This window comes from Fringilla coelebs, assembly GCF_963513975.1.
Source record: "Fringilla coelebs genome assembly, chromosome: 3".
Taxonomy (NCBI): Eukaryota; Metazoa; Chordata; class Aves; order Passeriformes; family Fringillidae; genus Fringilla; species Fringilla coelebs.
The window spans coordinates 111,010,485-111,015,747 of NC_140030.1; positions in this window are offsets into that span (position 1 = coordinate 111,010,485).

The window sequence follows — 5,263 nt, forward strand, 5'->3', positions numbered from 1 at the left end:
GTGGATGACCCTCTCTCTCTGCCTCGCCTCCTCCCTTCCCCCCAGCCTCTTGGCTATTAGGCAGTTTTTTAGGTTATGACTACATCAAAATAAGGACAGCACCAGAGCAGTGATAAGGGAGCTCTGCCTTCTGAATATTGACTTGTGCTCTGAGCCCTGGCTCACGCAGGCTGGGCATGTCACAGAGCTATGGAGATAATAAACTCTGCCGTGGAGGCACTGGGTAGACGAGGAGTTGAGGCTTTGCCAGTCTTTTCCCCCAGCTGGCTTCAGCTCTAGAGGAAGCTGCCTGCCCGCCCATCTAATCACAGCTGAAGTGCCACAAAGGCAGCCACTAGCAAGAGGGCTGGAAGTAAAACAATAGGAATAATAAGAGGGGGAAAAACAGATTCTTTATACTGTATTTAACATTAGGGATATTTTCTGCCGTTGTTTGTCTGTGTCCGGGGCTGCTTCTTGCAGAGCAACACCAACATTTCAGGGCAGGGAATCGATTCCCCCGGGACTGACAGGCAAGGCCTGGGGTTCCTCTGCACATCAGCAACCAGTGTGCAAATATCACTGCCTGGCCTGTTATGGAAATGCTGGGAATATTCCATATCACGCTACAACTGTTCTGTTCAAATGAAAAGACACCTTCCTTTTACCAGAGTGCTACAGGAAGTGAAGGATGCCAAAAGTATAGAAACCCCAAAAAGACAATTTGTTCTGGAGTTGTACTCCAAGCTGATTCAAAAAATACTTGTTTCCAAATGCACTTCTTTTGAAATGTCTGTGTATTGTTGAGGGGAGGGAAAACGGGGAATAGAGGGGTTAAATCCTTAAACAAAATGCTCCGAAGGGAAAAAGCACTTGCCGCTCTAGGAACACAGGAACTAGAAAAGCTACAGACGTAGGTAGTAATTTACCAGAACAAAGAAATTGGATAGAATTAGGTTTCATGTGTTACTATTTATTCAGCTCTAATGAAAGCCAAATAATTTGATAAAGCCTCAGTTCCCATCTGTATCTCTGAATTTTTGCACATATCCAAGACAGTTTCTATGGAGTGTGTTTCAGATTTCTGAATTTTCGGCTCCGTTTTGGAATTCAGAAGTTCAGCTTCATTACCAGAACTGCACTGTTAAACGATGATAAACACAATAATATGTTGAAATCCATACAACTCTTCAATATGCATAGGCACTTTCTGAGTACAGCTTCCTTAAAGGGCAAGAGCACAATTATAATGTCTTATATTACTCCTTAAAATATAATAAAAAGTCCCTGTCTCAGCTGGGATTAAAGGTGCATAAAAACAGTCTGTCATCATCTCAATGTCTGTGTTAGAGACTACAGTTAGAATCTTGATGTTATTTGCCACAAATACCAGCTTGAAATTTTTTTCCTCTAAAAGATCTGCAGAAATATTAGAAATAAAAAAGTGGACTTTTAAGGATCCTGAAGTTTTCTGGATAACTTGCTGGGCAAAATGTGTGTCGATGCATGTTTGAAGCAAAAAATCTGGGGATGATGAGGGGGTTTTCTAACCTGCTGAGAGAGAAGACTCCTCTCTCTGTGTTCTGGTTCAGCACCCCTACCTGTGTGTCATTGTATTCAAAGACTGAAAGACCTGGGGAAGCAAACTTTCATGGGGGACTCAAGTCACAAGTGGGACAAGACTGGCAAGAAGCAGCCAGTGACCAAGTACTGCTACAGTGACCCTCCATGACTTCCCAGCTGTCCCCATCTCTGGCAGTAACCCCAAGGGAATTTGTTGTTATCCTCAGCTCCCTGCACTTGTCCCAAAAGCTGCCTGCTCTATTCAGGTGCTGATGTGTCAGCACATCCAAAACCTTGCCCCACAAAGGATGGGATTTTCTAACATAGAAGGTTGGCTGGTTTTCCCCCCTTCTTTGGGAAGCTGAGGGCTTCCTGCAAGAAGCTGTCCCATATCTGCTCAGCAAGCCCAGCAGGATCTGGTGGCTCTAAGCTTCAACAGGTTTGAGTGCTTCAGGGATTTGAGGAAAAAGGAGAGCAAATAATCTGGTGGCTGCTCCTCACCATGCAAAATTAGTGAAGGCAGCACAAGCAATAAGCACAGGATGGCCTGGAATGGCAAGTGTGTTCATTTATAAAATCCATGAAAACATCTGCTTTTTGTACAACTGAACTCCAGATAACAGCAACCTTTTCCCCTCTTTCTCTGGATTTAGCAGCTGTTGCAGCCCAGCTCTTGAAAAAGAGGAGTACACATCACAAAGCAGTGTTGGAATCAAGCTGAGCTTTCTTGTCTAGGTTAGCTTCCAGGCTCAAGGGACTGTGTGTTTTGAAAATGTCACTGTGCTACTTTTCCTCTGAAGGTGGACTACCAAGTCAGGTGACAAAAGCTACAAAATGTGATCAGAAAAAAAAAAAATTCTTGTCAAAACCATTTGTGCTATTTAATTAAGCATTCTTGGAAGCAATGCAAGGGTGACTACAGTTTCCTAACAGAAAAACAACAGTCAGGCCCCTGCCACCCTCCCAAGCAAAGGAAAGGTGAAAGGCAGCTCCCACCAAACAGCAGTCCCACCCCTGACTTTGGCAAATCTTTGGCAGGCTGTAATGGTTACAGTGTAAGGACAAGTTGGAGCAATGTATTTTGTACAGGATTCAGGGATTGAAATGTTCCTTCAGCACTGCACAGGAGCTTGCTCCAGGGATGGGGACTGATCTCACATTAACACACACACATTAAGGGCATTGCAGTGAGCGAGGCTCATTTTTCCCATTCCTCTTTTGCCTCCCATCTGCTCCTTTCCAAAAAAAGTCCAAGGATCTCAGCTAACCAGAGGCTGCAGCACTATGGGTAGGGGGGAAAGGAGAGAAAAAGTTATTTTGTTTTGGCTCAGTTCTGTAATGAATTGCAGAAATTGATCTGTCATAGTGCAACAGATTGTAGCTTGATCTGCCAACAAATTGCAAGCAACAGTAGGTAATGACTAATTGCAAGTGGGGGGTGGGGGGTAGTTCAATGCTTTTTTGTTTGGGGGTTTTTGGTTTTGGGGTCTTTTTTATAAGGAAAGGTAATGTTTTCTGAAGGAATATAGGGACCCACTGACAGACAGGCAGTGTCCACACAAGGAACTTCACCTGGTTTTTAATCAAGCTGCATTTCCAGCTAAATCTGCCAAGAATTACATGGACCAAGAGATATTTACTTCTCTTAATGTGGCCAGGGTCTGTGCTCCAACTTAGGGAAACAAAAAAACCCCAACGTCTTCTGACACCAGTTCCCTCTGAGGTGTAACAGAGAAAGAGGAAGAAAAGCAGCTTTTTCTCTTATTTCTGACTTTTTTGTTGTTGCCATTTCTGATTTAGTCAGTAACTCAGAATTATTCTCAAAAACTGAATTTTAGAAAGTTCACCCATAATGTAGTCTGGGAGGAGACCATGAACATGAATGAATATTGTACCAAAACAGAAAATAAGATAGAAGCAGGTAGGCAAGTAACACCAGAGGAAATTCATCAAAACTAAAGCGCTTCTAGCACATAGGAAAAAAACCCTAAACAGATCTGAAATGAAACTGATGGAAGTGAAAGAGTGCACTGCATTTTATTCATTGGCATCTTTTCCTCTGTCACTCACAGCTTCAACTCCTCTGCAGCTCCTTGGTCTTGTAGCCTGTGGCAGGGTCACAGAAGACCCTCAGAGTTGCAGGGTGTGCAGACAGGAGGAGACAGAAGCAGAGTCATCCCTGGAAAGGGCACACAGATGAGCAGTACAGTGTCACCTAAATGCCACACTTGTGTTCTTGAAAGGCAGCACATTTCAGAGGGGAAAACATACATCCACATCTTGATAGCTACAAGCTTGCTTAAACTGCTTACATTTATTGTAAAACTGTCTCAGCTTTTCAACTTGTGTGCCGCAGACAACTTAAAATCCAGATTTTCAGCACAAATCTGCAGCTTCCCATCGTCACCTATATCTTTTACATTTAAACACTACATGACAGCAGAGCCATTTGACAACAGTAATGCAGTGCAGCTCACACATCCAGAGCACGGTGTTGACAGGGGTATTGTGATGAGTGAACATTGGTCTAGACAAGAGCCAAACACCAGCTCTGTGAACAATGGAGCATCCCTGGCAAGGCACGGGCAGCAAGGAGACAGCTTGCGGGAAAAGGAGAAATCTCACTTTGGGCTGGCTTGTGTAGGTCATGTAGGGTGAAACACATACAGCACAAAGCTGCTGTATAATCTGGGGTAGGGCCAGCAGGGCTGATGCGTGATGCCTGAACGCTGCTACCCCTTCAGCACGGGGAGGAATTTCCTTCCCTGTGAATATCCAGAAATTCAAGCATAAAATCCTGGAGGATTGTGAGGATCTGTGTTAATGTGGTTTGACCTCTCATTGTTCAGGTAAAGCAAACATGACAAGGTCACAGTGTATTTCAGTTGCAGTTCTATTTCCATATGGGAAATATTTGTGAGGGTTTTTTCCATGCTTTGCTCAGTCCTCTTCAGCACCAAATTGACTTAGGAGGAAAATGCTTACATTCCATTTCAGCAGAAGCTAAGTTTGTGTATCTGTGTGCTCAAACGTCTTTAAAGGCAATTGTATTCTACAAATCAGAGATACATGGCTAATAACAAACACATCCTGCCTTTTCTCTGAAAAAAATAAAAAGCCAGAAAGCTGAAAAGTAACTGTTGATTAACCAAACACCAGGCTAAGATAGATTCTCAGTATTTTCACAATATTCTGTTTATTCTTCTAAGAGGGAATTTAAGTGAATAGCAAGCACTGAGTCCAACCAAAAGTGTTTCTTTGCAGCAAAGCAGCCTGGTAAATTTTTGCAATACTTACAAATTAAAAGTAAGTGGAGAACAGGAACCCAATTGACTAAAGATGATATTTAAGTGCAATAGAGTGTTTCTGTTTTCTAGAGTGCCCTGGATATCCTACCTAATGTTTTGCTGTTACTCACCTGTAATATTTTTATTTATTCAGCAGAATTGTTCCTAACTTAGTTCAAGTGCATTTGCCAGACACACAGGAAAAGATACTTAATAGAGTGCATTAATAAAGTGAAGATCATTTAATGATCATGCTTGCCTCATAATGATCAGGTTGTTAAAAGCCCATGTAGGACATTGATCCTTACTCTACAATCACCAGGAGACTGAAGGCAGCTGAGGAAGGGAAATGCTGGAAGTAGTGGAAGTAGTAAGTAACAATCTCAACCAAGTTATCAAACTCTGACAAGGCCAGAGACAAAAAGCAAGCCACA